The sequence below is a fragment of the Pseudophryne corroboree genome, chromosome 1, assembly GCF_028390025.1.
Source record: "Pseudophryne corroboree isolate aPseCor3 chromosome 1, aPseCor3.hap2, whole genome shotgun sequence".
In the NCBI taxonomy this organism is placed as follows: domain Eukaryota; kingdom Metazoa; phylum Chordata; class Amphibia; order Anura; family Myobatrachidae; genus Pseudophryne; species Pseudophryne corroboree.
In genome coordinates, this window is record NC_086444.1 from 347,900,498 (window position 1) to 347,916,347 (window position 15,850).

Genomic DNA, 15,850 nt, shown 5'->3' on the forward strand with positions numbered 1-15,850 from the left:
CTGAGTGTGTTAGATTTGATAGTATTGTTTGTATGAGGGTAAAATTAAGTTGGGAGGAAAAGATGGGGAAGCGAGAGGAGATATGGTAGCGACAGTTATTTGCAGGTTTTGCACGGGCGGCAAGAAGACGGACGAAAATCGTCCTTTTCTTTACTGGCTGGCAGAGCCTTTCACACACATTGGCTTTCAGCCGTGCTTACTGCTGTGCGTATGTGCAGCAGCAGCAGAAGTAAAAAGCCGTGTGTGAAAGCTCCCATTCACACACATACTACACTGCCTTCAGGGGCGGCACGGCCACAGCCCAGCAGTCGGACATTTCAGGTGGGGAGGAGAAGATAAAGAAGAAACTGGGCCAGAGGAGGAGATGGTGACGTGAAAGGTCCAAAGGAGGAGATGTGGTAGTGACGGGTCAGGAGGAGGAGGAGATGGGGTAGCAACAGGTGAAGAGAAGAAGAGATGCGGAAGCAACAGGTCGGGAGGAGGAGAAGATGGGAAAGCGACAGGTCCAGAGGAGGAGATGCAATAGTGACAGGTCTGGAGGAGGAGGAGGAGATGGGGTAGCGACAGGTCGGGGGGAGGAGGAGAAAATGGGGTAGCAACAGGTGGGGAGAAGATATAGAAGCGACAGGTCCAGAAAAGGAGATGGGGAAGAGACAGGTTGCGAGAAGGAGATATGGTTGCTACAGTTCGGGAAGAGGAGGAGGAGGAGATGGGGTAGCAACAGGTGGGGAGGAGAAGATATAGAAGAAGCGACAGGCCAGGAGGAGGAGATGGGGAAACACAAGTTTAGGACAATTGACAACTATATATATTAACAAATATATGCACATTTATTTCATTCTTGACTACTGTAATAGCAAAACACATAAAAAACACAGTGGTTTCTGGTTAACGTTAAAGGGGAGGAACAACATGCAAAAATGGGGAGAAAGTAATTAAACTTAATTTCTGAGTAGGGGTTAATTGCTAATGAGGAAATTACATTGTATGGAATCAGAAATACTCTGTATTGTATGATTACTTTTTAGCCATCTGTATTGACAGCAGTAACTGTGAGGCTCTCTGTATGTTGTCTCTCTCTACCTGCCACCTTTCTCTCTCCCTCACAACCCTGTCTCGTGACTCTACCTGCCGTAATGTGTAAAAGTGGTCTCTGCCTGCCGTAATTTGTAAAAGGGGACTCTGCCTGCTGTAATGTGGGTTCCACCTGCTGTAATGTGTAAATGGGGACTCTACCTGCCTTAATGGTTAAAAGGGTGCTCTGCCTGCCGTAATGTGTAAAAGGGGCTCTACTGTAAATACCAAATTGCTTTCTCACAATATTTAAAATGCCCGCTCTAATATATATTGTAAACGTCTGCACCTCTTATTACCATGTGCCATGAATGTGCGCTATACATAGCAAAACACTGCATCCCATAAGAGAAAACAATACACCCACACATTATCTGAGTCCCAAAGCTCATTGATGTATATATTTGTTATTAAAAGGATATGGATTAAAAATATATTACAATGTACAGTATACCTATAGTTACATGGATACAATAGCACAGTAATCAGTTAATACAAAATACATACAGTTACAGGCCAGCATACAATACCATTATCCTTCAGTTATATAAATTTGTCTCTCCATATCACTCTGTCTCTCTGTAAAATCATGCAGGAACTGGTGTAGAAACAACTCCATCATCCTCTGAGACAAAACAGCAACTGACCTCCTGTGTGATCAGCATGATGAGTCACTAGTCTATTCGTGTGCTGAACAGGTTCAGCCTTGGGGATGTCTGAGGGGCTGGCCTAAGCTTCCTGTCCACTACCTGTTTGGAATATCTATTGTTCTAATAAAAGTGATTTTACCTTTCATACATTTAATCATAACTATTTGTTGCAATGTCCTACAACTTAATAACAAGTATCAAATGAATCTACACATTAATCTGGTTGCTTAAATACCAAATATGACAGGTGTATCTGGCTTCGTTCCAATAATACACATACTGTACATGACATTACTTCATTATATAATTTAAAATCATCATGATGTCTGGCGCTTGATATTATTATAATTATGTACTGTATGAAATAAGTGTCGAATCCATCTCTGTGGCATGTCCGTGTAAATGCGCGTGTTACCATATATTGCTGTGCTCGCTGCGCGTATTTGCAAGTATAGCGACTTATAATGTGTAGAGTTTGTATGTTCTTTCTATGTTATATTTTTTACTTCGACAGTCCACCCTTTGGCAGTATACAATAACTGCCATCAATTATTTAACATAAAAAATATATATATATTTCATACAATAATCCGTGACCTAGACACAAGTATGTATTCATTTCGCAAATCAGACACTTGACTATATTTGGGGAAGACAGGGAGGAGGACGAGACATCCTCTATATGCACTCGGCGGTCACGGGACCACTGGTTGGGTGTGGGACAACATTCAACCTGTAGAGTATGCTGGTACAGTGCTTTGGCCTATAATGTCTGATTTGCGACGAACATTTCACACATGCCTGTACCTACATCTTTGTACACTGATGTTTGGATTCGATTGAGGTTCTACTGGGTAGATGAAGAAGACACAAACAAATCGTGAAAGTTACATATAAAATTTTCATGCTCTACATGTTCCTATCATTTTCTGAACATTGTTTCCATTTCAGGAAGTATGCTATGTCTGTTTAATAATTGAACAAGGGTTATAAGTAATGTCCTTCCTAAATAACATAAACCTTCGGAGTTCGGGGAGAGCCACTCATAAACCTTTCTTCCACATATATTAATGAGCTCTTTATCTGCAATGTGTGAATAGCCATTGTTTGATTTACTATCGTGTGTTTGCAATGTAGAGTACCATGAGCATAACTCAAAAGCAAAAAAAAACAAAACCATCTCTAGAGGAGAGAAAGAAGAAAAAGAAAATGTCAGGTTTGCCATTCACCAACAGGCATATCAGTGTTTATACAAAATTTCCCTTCACCAGTATTCCCATTCTCCATCCTTTGTGCATGACAAGGCACACTGCAGTAATACTGGTGTTATCGTGCTGTTGAGATATACTGAGTTTGGGCAGTACTCTGAAGGACCTAGGCAAGTGGAGTTTGAACTGTAATTGGGTCCATGTATTGTACCACCCTGTGTGAACGCAAAAGATGAAGAGCAAACTGTAGAGAAGCAGAATAGAGGTTGGTGACAGATGAGTTTGTAGAGGTGAGGAAGATTTTATAAAAATTTGACAACTGGATTGGGCACTATGGGGAAGTGATTCTCTACTTGGTCTACTCCCCTTAAAAAAAAAAATGTGTTTATCGTATCGCTATTGGGACTATCCCAGCCATCAATCCAGTGTCCTGTCCATCCTAAGTTCATAGGGAACCCGGTATTTGTGAGATAATTTCCTCTACCTGTGATGGACATGCATCTAGAACAGTAGAATGCGACATTAGCCTTTGAGGGTTGTCTAGTATATCTTGTACTTCTTGAGCATGGTTCTCAGGTATATCCAAGAAGACACCCTCAGGAGTACAATATATGACACACTGCATTTTACACACTAAGTGTCTGCCGAGTAGATTAGTCGGAGCCGATGCAGCCAGCAGAAAAGAATGTTTGGTTTGCAAGGGCCCTATCGTAATCTCTGCAGGTCTACTCAAAGGGTATTGTTGCACCGTTCCTGTTACTCCCATTGCCCGAATCTGTGTTTTCTATATGGCTCGTGATTCCTTACTTTCTCTATCGTCCTAGTGGATGCTGGGGTTCCTGAAAGGACCATGGGGAATAGCGGCTCCGCAGGAGACAGGGCACAAAAGTAAAGCTTTCCGATCAGGTGGTGTGCACTGGCTCCTCCCCCTATGACCCTCCTCCAAGCCAGTTAGATTTTTGTGCCCGGCCGAGAAGGGTGCAATCTAGGTGGCTCTCCTAAAGAGCTGCTTAGAGAAAGTTTAGCTTAGGTTTTTTATTTTACAGTGAGTCCTGCTGGCAACAGGATCACTGCAACGAGGGACTTAGGGGAGAAGAAGTGAACTCACCTGCGTGCAGGATGGATTGGCTTCTTGGCTACTGGACATCAGCTCCAGAGGGACGATCACAGGTACAGCCTGGATGGTCACCGGAGCCTCGCCGCCGGCCCCCTTGCAGATGCTGAAACATGAAGAGGTCCAGAATCGGCGGCAGAAGACTCCTCAGTCTTCTAAAGGTAGCGCACAGCACTGCAGCTGTGCGCCATTTTCCTCTCAGCACACTTCACACGGCAGTCACTGAGGGTGCAGGGCGCTGGGAGGGGAGCGCCCTGGGAGGCAAATGAAAACCTATTTGGCTAAAAAATACCTCACATATAGCCTCCGGGGCTATATGGAGATATTTAACCCCTGCCTGAATACACTAAAGAGCGGGAGACGAGCCCGCCGGAAAAGGGGCGGGGCCTATCTCCTCAGCACACAGCGCCATTTTCCTTACACAGCTCCGCTGGTCAGGACGGCTCCCAGATCTCTCCCCTGCACTGCACTACAGAAACAGGGTAAAACAAGAGAGGGGGGGCAAAATAGTGGCAAAAATTATATTATAAAAGCAGCTATACAGGGAGCACTTATTATAAGGCTATCCCTGTCATATATAGCGCTTTTGGTGTGTGCTGGCAAACTCTCCCTCTGTCTCCCCAAAGGGCTAGTGGGGTCCTGTCTTCGTTAAGAGCATTCCCTGTGTGTCTGCTGTGTGTCGGTACGTGTGTGTCGACATGTATGAGGACGATATTGGTGTGGAGGCGGAGCAATTGCCTGTAATGGTGATGTCACTCTCTAGGGAGTCGACACCGGAATGGATGGCTTATTTAGGAAATTACGTGATAATGTCAACACGCTGCAAGGTCGGTTGACGACATGAGACGGCCGACAAACAATTAGTACCGGTCCAGACGTCTCAAAAACACCGTCAGGGGTTTTTAAAACGCCCGTTTACTTTAGTCGGTCGACACAGACACAGACAGGGACACTGAATCCAGTGTCGACGGTGAATAAACAAACGTATTCCTTATTAGGGCCACACGTTAAAGGCAATGAAGGAGGTGTTACATATTTCTGATACTACAAGTACCACAAAAGAGGGTATTATGTGGGATGTGAAAAAACTACCGTAGTTTTTCCTGAATCAGATAAATTAAATAAAGTGTGTGATGATGCGTGGGTTCCCCCCGATAGAAAATTATGGGCGGTATACCCTTTCCCGCCAGAAGTTAGGGCGCGTTGGGAAACACCCCTTAGGGTGGATAAGGCGCTCACACGCTTATCAAAACAAGTGGCGGTACCGTCTATAGATAGGGCCGTCCTCAAGGACCAGCTGACAGGAGGCTGGAAAATATCATAAAAAGTATATACACACATACTGGTGTTATACTGCGACCAGCGATCGCCTCAGCCTGGATGTGCAGAGCTGGGTGGCTTGGTCGGATTCCCTGACTAAAAATATTGATACCCTTGACAGGGACAGTATTTTATTGACTATAGAGCATTTAAAGGATGCATTTCTATATATGCGAGATGCACAGAGGGATATTTGCACTCTGGCATCAAGAGTAAATGCGATGTCCATATCTGCCAGAAGATGTTATGGACACGACAGTGGTCAGGTGATGCAGATTCCAAACGGCACAAAGGTGTATTGCCGTATAAAGGAAGAGGAGTTATTTGGGGTCGGTCCATCGGACCTGGTGGCCACGGCAACTGCTGGAAAATCCGCCGTTTTTACCCTAAGTCACATCTCTGCAGAAAAAGACACCGTCTTTTCAGCCTCAGTCCTTTCGTCCCTATAAGATCATATCTGCCCAGGGATAGAGGAAAGGGAAGAAGACTGCAGCAGGCAGCCCATTCCCAGGAACAGAAGCGTTCCACCGCTTCTGACAAGTTCTCAGCATGGCGCTGAGACCGTACAGGACCCCTGGATCCTACAAGTAGTATCCCAGGGGTACAGATTGGAATGTCGAGACGTTTCCCCTTCGCAGGCTCCTGAAGTCTGCTTTACCAAGGTCTCCCTCCGACAAGGAGGCAGTATGGGAAAAAATTCACAAGCTGTATTCCAGCAGGTGATAATTAAATTACCCCTCCTACTACAAGAAAAGGGGTATTATTCCACACTATATTGTGGTACTGAAGCCAGAAGGCTAGGTGAGACTTATTCTAAAAAAATTTTTTTGAACACTTACAAAGGTTCAAATCAAGATGGAGTCACTCAGAGCAGTGATAACGAACCAGGAAGAAGGGGACTATATAGTGTCCCGGGACATCAGGGATGCTTACCTCTATGTCCCAAATTTGCCCTTCTCACTAAGGGTACCTCAGGTTCGTGGTGCAGAACTGTCACTATCAGTTTCAGACGCTGCCGTTTGGATTGTCCACGGCACCCCGGGTCTTTACCAAGGTAATGGCCGAAATAATGATTCTTCTTCGAAGAAAAGGCGTCTTAATTATCCCTTACTTGGACGATCTCCTGATAAGGGCATAGTCCAGGGAACAGTTGGAGGTCGGAGTAGCACTATCTCGGATACTGCTACAACAGCACGGGTGGATTCTAAATATTCCAAAATCGCAGCTGATCCCGACGACACGTCTGCTGTGCCTAGGGATGATTCTGGACACAGTCCAGAAAAAGGTGTTTCTCCCGGAAGAGAAAGCCAGGGAGTTATCCGAGCTAGTCAGGAACCTCCTAAAAACAGTGCATCATTGCACAAGGATCCTGGTAAAAATGGTGGCTTCCTACGAAGCAATTCCATTCGGCAGATTTCACGCAAGAATTTTTCAGTGGGATCTGCTGGACAAATGGTCCGGATCGCATCTTCAGATGCATCAGCGGATAACCCTATATCCAAGGACAAGGGTGTCTCTCCTGTGGTGGTTATAGAGTGCTCATCTTCTAGAGGGCCGCAGATTCGGCATTCAGGATTGGATGCTGGTGACCACGGAGCCCAGCCCGAGAGGCTGGGGAGCAGTCACACAAGGAAAAAATTTCCAGGGAGTGTGATCAAGTCTGGAGACTTTTCTCCACATAAATATACTGGAGCTAAGGGTAAATTTATAATGCTCTAAGCTTTGCAAGACCTCTGCTTCAAGGTCAGCCGGTATTGATCCAGTGGGAAAAACATCACGGCAGTCGCCCACGTAAACAGACAGGGCGACACAAGAAGCAGGAGGGCAATGGCAAAAACTGCAAGGACTTTTCGCTGGGCGGAAAATCATGTGATAGCACTGTCAGCAGTGTTTCATCCCGGGAATGGAAACTGGGAAGCAGACTTCCTCAGCAGGCACGACCTCCACCCGGGAGAGTGGAAACTTCATCGGGAAGTTTTTTCCACATGATTGTAAACCGTTGGGAAATACCAAAGGTGGACATGATGGCGTCCCGTCTGAACAAAAAACGGGACAGGTATGGCGCCAGGTCAAGAGACCCTCAGGCAATAGCTGTGGACGTTCTGGTAACACCGTGGGTGTACCAGTCGGTGTATGTGTTCCCTCCTCTGCTTCTCATACCTAAGGTGCTGAGAATTATAAGACGTAGAGGAGTAAGAACTATACTCATGGCTCCGGATTGGCCAAGAAGGACTTGGTACCCGGAACTTCAAGAGATGCTTACAGAGGTCTTATGGCCTCTGCCGCTAAGAAGGGACTTGCTTCAGCAAGTACCATGTCTGTTCCAAGACTTACCGCAGCTGCGTTTGTCGGCATGGCGGTGGAAAGCCGGATCCTAAGGGAAAAAGGCATTCCGGAAGAGGTCATTCCTACCCTGGTCAAAGCCAGAAAGGAGGTGACCGCACAACATTATCACCACATGTGGCGAAAATATGTTGCGTGGTGTGAGGCCAGGAAGGCCCCACAAAGAAATTTCAACTCGGTCGTTTCCTGCATTTCCTGCAAACAGGAGTGTCTATGGGCCTCAAATTGGGGTCCATTAAGGTTCAAATTTCGGCCCTGTCGATTTTCTTCCAGAAAGAATTGGCTTCAGTTCCTGAAGTCCAGAAGTTTGTCAAGGGAGTATTGCATATACAACCCCCTTTTGTGCCTCCAGTGGCACTGTGGGATCTCAACGTAGTTCTGGGATTCCTCAAATCACATTGGTTTAAAACCAGTCAAATCTGTGGATTTGAAGCATCTCACATGAAAAGTGACCATGCTCTTGGCCCTGGCCTGGACCAGGCGAGTGTCAAATTGGTGGGTTTTTTCTCTCAAAAAAGCCCATATCTGTTTGTCCATTCGGACAGGGCAGAGCTGCGGACTCGTCCCCAGTTCTCTCCCTAAGGTGGTGTCAGTGTTTCACCTGAACCAGCTTATTGTGGTGCCTTGCACCTACTAGGGACTTGGAGGACTCCAAGTTGCTAGATGTTGTCAGGGCCCTGAAAATATGTTCCAGGACGGCTGGAGTCAGGAAAACTGACTTGCTGTTATCCTGTATGCACCCAACAAACTGGGTGCTCTTGCTTCTAAGCAGACTATTGCTAGTTGGATGTGTAATACAATTCAGCTTGCACATTCTGTGGCAGGCCTGCCACAGCCAAAATATGTAAATGCCCATTCCACAAGGAAGGTGGGCTCATCTTGGGCGGCTGCCCGAGGGGTCTCGGCTTTACAACTTTGCCGAGCAGCTACTTGGTCAGGGGCAAACACGTTTGCTAAATTCTACAAATTTGATACCCTGGCTAAGGAGGACCTGGAGTTCTCTCATTCGGTGCTGCAGAGTCATCCGCACTCTCCCGCCCGTTTGGGAGCTTTGGTATAATCCCCATGGTCCTTTCAGGAACCCCAGCATCCACTAGGACGATAGAGAAAATAAGAATTTACTTACCGATAATTCTATTTCTCGGAGTCCGTAGTGGATGCTGGGTGCCCATCCCAAGTGCGGATTATCTGCAATACTTGTACATAGTTACAAAAATCGGGTTATTATTGTTGTGAGCCATCTTTTCAGAGGCTCCGCTGTTATCATACTGTTAACTGGGTTTAGATCACAAGTTGTACGGTGTGATTGGTGTGGCTGGTATGAGTCTTACCCGGGATTCAAAATTCCTCCCTTATTGTGTACGCTCGTCCGGGCACAGTACCTAACTGGCTTGGAGGAGGGTCATAGGGGGAGGAGCCAGTGCACACCACCTGATCGGAAAGCTTTACTTTTGTGCCCTGTCTCCTGCGGAGCCGCTATTCCCCATGGTCCTTTCAGGAACCCCAGCATCCACTACGGACTCCGAGAAATAGAATTATCGGTAAGTAAATTCTTATTATATGTCCCTTGGTCCCGTCTATGTGTTTAATAATGTGGCTTGTGTTTTCTGTCTAGGGGGTCTATTTTGACTATGGGGGTCATTCCGAGTTGTTCGCTCGCAAGCTGCTTTTAGCAGCTTTGCACACGCTAAGCCGCCGCCTACTGGGAGTGGATCTTAGCATATTAAAATTGCGAACGAAAGATAAGCAGAATTGCGAATAGACACTTCTTAGCAGTTTCTGCGTAGCTCCACACTTACTCGGCATCTGCGATCAGTTCAGTGCTTGTCGTTCCTGGTTTGACGTCACAAACACACCCAGCGTTCGCCCAGACACTCCTCCGTTTCTCCAGCCACTCCCGCGTTTTTCCCAGAAACGGTAGCGTTTTTTCACACACTCCCATAAAACGGCCTGTTTCCGCCCAGAAACACCCACTTCCTGTCAATCACATTACGATCACCAGAACGAAGAAAAAACCTCGTAATGCCGTGAGTAAAATTCCTAACTGCATAGCAAATTTACTTGGTGCAGTCGCACTGCGGACATTGCGCATGCGCATTAGCGACTATTCGCTCCGTTGCAAAAAAAAACAACGAGCGAACAACTCGGAATGACCCCCTATGTGTCCTACTACTCCTACAATCTCTGGCAAAATGCCCTTCCTTCCTACAAGTGTAACATAATATTGACCATTAGGGATCTTGGGTTTGGACTGATGGGTCTTTCCTGTATGTGCCAGTATACTTACCGTCCTCAGCCTCTCCACCTGTTGTTCTCTGCACCTAGCACTATTCTTGTGATGTTCAATAGCACACTATCTAAGATTAGCTACTGTGACCCCTTTCCAATTTTGCAAAGAAGGCTGCACCCTGACCCTCAATGCCTTATTGAGCCCGTCCATTTGCACAGAGACAGCCACCTCCCATTTGCCGAATTAGTGTTTACCAGTGGTCTTATCCAGATGGAGAGTTTTCTATTACTGCAAAAGACACACAAAAACAAAAAAACAGTTTAACAAGCTTCTAGGTCATGCGAAGTATTCATTCAATCCTTCTCATCCCGTATTAAGGGTCTGCACATGGTCCAACAAACATTTCCGAGCTCATCTTGACTAGGGGCATTACTAGGAATGAATACTTCTTATATGGTAACTGAAAGAAATACTCGGGGGTTACCCTGTCTCTGTCCGCTTTCCTACTGGCAAATACTAATGGGGTCATTCCGAGTTGTTCGCTTGTTGCCGATTTTCGCTATACTGCGATTAGTCGCTTACTGCGCATGCGCAAGGTTCGCAGAGCGCATGCGCTTAGTTATTTTACACAAAAGTTAGGTATTTTACTCACGGCATAACAAAGCTTTTTCATCGCTGTGCTGATCGTAGTGTGATTGACAGGAAGTGGGTGTTTCTGGGCGGAAACTGGCCGTTTTATGGGAGTGTGCAGAAAAACGCAGGCGGTCGAGTTGCAAAACGCAGGAGTGGCTGGAGAAACGGGGGAGTGGTTGGGCAAATGCTGGGTGTGTTTGTGACGTCAAACCAGGAACGAAAAGGACTGAGCTGGTCGCAATGGCTGAGTAAGTCTGGAGCTACTCAGAAACTGCTAATTTCTATTCGCAATTCTGCTAATCTTTCGTTCGCACTTCTGCTAAGCTAAGATACACTCCCAGAGGGCGGCGGCTTAGCGTGTGCAATGCTAGTAGATAAAGACCACCTTTCTGTCAAAGTGACAGGTGACACACACCCTTTCTCCTAGGCACGCCTCCTTTAATATTAAATGATAGTGTTTGATATCGCTTTTATATAAAATTTTATTTTAAATTTAATATAAAATTTATAGAGTTCGATATTACACCGTATTAAAAGATAATGACTTTGAAAAGAGTGTCACGTAACACCAGTCGCAGAATACGCCATAAAGCTGTATTACAAACCAGCTTGTGATGAAAAAATTCACTATTTTGAGTAGTCTGTACACTTTACATTACAGTGTTATAGTTCCCATGTTATAGTTCACACATTCCAGCAATTTAAACGTCATGCTTGGCACACATGGTACAGGTTTAAAAAGCATAATGACTAATGACCGTGTCCATTTTCTTAGACGCACGGAAGCATCACACATGGCACTTATTTAAAAAGCATATTGATTTTAATGACCATGCATGATTAATGATGACACCACAATTTCAAAAACCTTAGATGTACGGGGTACCCGTGACCGAGCAATTTCAAAATCCTTACATCCACGAACTACCACGCTTGTAACAAAAACACCTGTTTATTAATGTACACAGCGTGTTAAACTCTGCAAAAGAACATTAGCACCACCTACAGGTCTATGTATTGACTCAAAATGACATCTTAATTTTAAACTATCATGCTTTTAAATAAAAAGATATATATATATTAAACCGTATTAAAAGATAATGGCTTTGAAAAGAGTGTCACGTAACACCAGTCGCAGAATGTCACGCAACGCAGCACGTCAAATCAAGCGGATGAAAGATGCATATTACACAGTGTTAAAAACAGGTAGTGGAACATGATTTGTGTATCGGGTATAAACCAACAGTGGCAATGCGATTTGGTTTCGCTGATAGATCTGTCAAAATACAACGATGGTGTTAAATACATATTAACAATCATCGATATATTCAGTAAAAGGGTGTGGGGTGAAAGTCTGACCGCTAAGAACGCCGCAACAGTCACTAATGCTTTTGAAAAAATATTCCAGCGGGGTGCTGTGCCGATGAAGCTACAAACCGATAACGGTAAAGAGTTTCTAAACAGAAACCTAAAAAAGGTGTTAGAAAAATACGGTATAAATCATTTCACGACCAATAACGATGTGAATGCGGCTGTTATAGAGCGCTTTAATAGGACTTTAAAAACACGCATGTGGCGCTATTTCACGGCAAAGAATACCTAAGTTAATCTCTGCAAAAGAACATTAGCAACAGGTCTATGTATTGACTCAAAATGACATCTTAATTTTAAACTATCGTGCTTTTAAATAAAAAGGTGTATATATATATATATATATATAAAAAAAAGAAAAAATTAAGACCCCTTAATTGCGCAATTGTCTAATAGCTCAAACCACTGAGAGATACCCCCTGTCAGAAGGAGTACTGCACATAGAATGGACAAAAACAAAGGTTCTCTTGGGGAGCTTAACCACCACAGATATACTTATATTATTATAAAATCATTTATTAAAAAACATGTTACATACAAACTTTTATAACATGAATCACAAGATCACACATGTCACTTGAGCATTACATTCATTTCTGATTATCTATTATATATGATGTTTTCAATCATTAGATGGAATACTTATTCCTCAGCATGAGAAAGTATGTATGATCTGTTTACTGTTTTTACGGAAACGCACAATCGTTGAAACCCAACGCGTTTCGTCCCTTAGGACTTCATCAGGGGTGCAAATCTGGGTGGTTCAAAGAAATATATATATCAAACAGTATCCCATCAAATACATACATTTATTTATCCCTACTTCACATATATTTCAAATTCATGAAACCACTTCATTATTTAATATTATTTTACCTGCTTTATATAAAAACATATATCACATAAAAATACAAAGAAGGGGGGATACAATGAAAGAAGGTGAGGAAAACATCGGAGGAGGAGGGAGCATATGGAGTGTAAAGTAAGGATCAGATCCCTATAACTATATAGTTCAGTACACATAAATAAATGAACAGTTTGTATAATGACCGAGGATGGTATCTAGTTCAAATAATAGTAATATTTAGTTGATTAAATGAAGTAATTGTACATACCAAAGAATGGGTTCACCAAAGGAAATACAGACAGAACATGAATTCACTGAGAGTGTATTCCTACAAATTAGAATTGTACTCCCATTAGAATACAAAAACATCTTGAAAATGAGGCATCATTCTATTGGTAATGATTCTTAAATACAATAGGTGGCACCAATCACTCAACTAATATTATGGTGCTCATCAGGAGTTTGGTATAGTCATTAAACATTTATTAGACATACCACTGGTCAGTTTTCAATAGATTCTCCCACTATTATTGAAATATGCCTCTATTACTAAAATGATATATGATGAATTTATTAAAATCAAACATCAATGTCCATATTGTATCTACATATATACATATGGTGGTTGATAAGGGACCATGCTGAAATAGGTAGACTGTTACCGATAGAAATTCTACTAAGACAATTCATATGTGGCCACAATAGAATATAGGCTTTTCTACATACCTAACATAATTAGGGTGTGTGCTCATTTGTGAGAGTATATGCTCACCTGTAGAAACTCAACAGACCATCAAATTATGGGTGTTGGCCGAAGTACATCAATAGTGCATCCGTGTATTTCCTATAGGGTTGTGGAGTGCTTGATTAAAAAGGGATACTAGCAATAGATCACCTCCAATACAGCAACAACTTAAACTAAAAAAAGTGTGGCCATCAAATTTAATTAAAAAGAGATCCGAATAACACTATTAATTAATTAGATATCAAGCTCACCTACCAGAAACTTCTATATTGATTTCACAAAATGGCAATTCGGATGGAATCAGAAGATATTATCCGATCAAACCCTATAAAAATGGGAAGTCTTAGTTGGAAATGTGACAAGTCTAAATCAATAAAAAGACTGGATGGGATAAAGTATTTACCTGGCGTGTTGTCTCAAGGTCCACCTCACAGCTATAAGTGAGAGTGAGCTCTTTAGTCCTATATATACCCCCTGTGTGATTGACATCATTTCCTGTCAAGCTAATTATGTCCCTCAATTAAGTTAATTGAGAGAGCATAAAAAGACTTTAATGGATCACATAGCTTGTAGAGCAACCTGTTAGGGACGTGTATCATTTAGAAGAATCATAAATGATACTTTATATATTGTGTTTACTATACACGCCGCTCTAGATAAATTGAGAAATGTATAATTGCGTTCCACTCCTATCGAGCGATATGCGTTCCACAGCCGTGACTTCCGGTTCCGGCGGAAATGCATCATTTAGTAAAAATGCCTGAGAAGACTCCAATGGATCTCATAGCTTGTAAAACAATCCATTGGGGACGTGCATCATCCAGAATAATCTCTAAAGATGCCCTACACACTGTGTCACCTGTGCATTCCGCTTCAGACAAGCCAAGGAATGTGTCATTGCATTCCATTCCTGTCGAGCGGTATGCATTCCACAGCCGTAACTTCCGGTTCCGGCGGAAACGCGTCATGCGTTCCACGGCCGCCGATGATGCGTCTCATGGTATCGAATGCAATGTTCTAATAGAACGATAACATTGTGCATTCCATGGACACTAATTCTGCGTTCCACGGATATTAATCTCGTGATCTACATATATCACTGTTCCTAATATATTCTACTAACATCATAACTTCAAATAACTCCAACCGAACCACTGATATTGATGGGTATTACCTTATACCAAACCCTATCAATTTACAAATATTAACTATGTCAGCTATTTATCATATACCCAAAGGGCTATATAATAATATAGTAATATGGTGATAATAAACTGTGCTCTACTTCCTAAAAAATGTTTTATCCATAATCGGGACCTATTATTAATAATATATTACGTTTAATTAGTGTGGTGCATTAATCACATCATTAATCATTAATTGTGAATGTGACCAATTTGACACTTAAAAAATCAATATCCCATACCTCATCTATGGGTTTTAGAATCATCTAAGTCAGTGATTAATTTATTAATTAGTGTACTAATTAGTGACTATATCAATTCCTACTCGCTAAACATGAATGGACAGTGTCAGGGTATAGATCCATCGATCAACCTATTCTCAGTTATCCATCTATACGTTATTTCCACCCTAAAGGTAGTAAATCCAAACACGGATCTACCCACACTATTGGGTGTCAAAAAAGAAATAAAAAACAGTGATTTGTGCAGGCTAGTGAGTAAATACTACTACTAATAAAGAATATACGTAAAAAAAAAAAAAATCCATAATTTACTAAATGCATTATAGTATTCCCTTTTTTTCTTTACCATCTTCAAATTAACCTTCCTTGGGTCAATATCTGATCCTTACTATTTAGGATTAGTTTCCTTACTACTTAGAACACCTCTCTCTCTTTCGGGATAAATATCTTAACTCATATCATTTTTCGGTTAGATTTATATAAGGTTTATTCATATATCCCGATGTTTGAAACCAAATCTTTGGTAGTTTGGGCAATTGAAGTAGGAAAAGGTTGTATGTATAATATCCATTCAATAAATTAGGAAATGAATCACTGGATTGAGAGCTTTGGGATTATATGTTTTGTGTATAAGTCTTGTAAAATGGGGGATCATGCTGATGTAGATTAGTACCTAGTTTTGATATTATAACCACTCATTAAGTTCATGGTAATTATACGATCCCATTGATGCATTTAGTAAATTATGGATTTATTTTTACGTATATTCTTTATTAGTAGTAGGATTTACTCACAATTTCTCACTATTGGTGACAGCGCTTCTTATTTGTTTCTGGATTTACTCACTAGCCTGCACAAATCACTGTTTTTTATTTCTTTTTTGACACCC

The 15,850-nt window shown here is 42.5% G+C and overlaps 1 long non-coding RNA gene across 1 annotated transcript; it reads right to left on the reverse strand.

Annotated features, from left to right (window-relative positions):
- Window positions 1-12,621: 12,621 nt before the first annotated feature.
- Window positions 12,622-13,632, reverse strand: LOC135066556 (uncharacterized). The gene is made up of 3 exons (XR_010252852.1): window positions 13,563-13,632; window positions 13,059-13,118; window positions 12,622-12,697 (listed from the first exon to the last, which is right to left on the reverse strand). It is a non-coding gene; the product is annotated as an uncharacterized LOC135066556 (long non-coding RNA).
- Window positions 13,633-15,850: the final 2,218 nt, after the last annotated feature.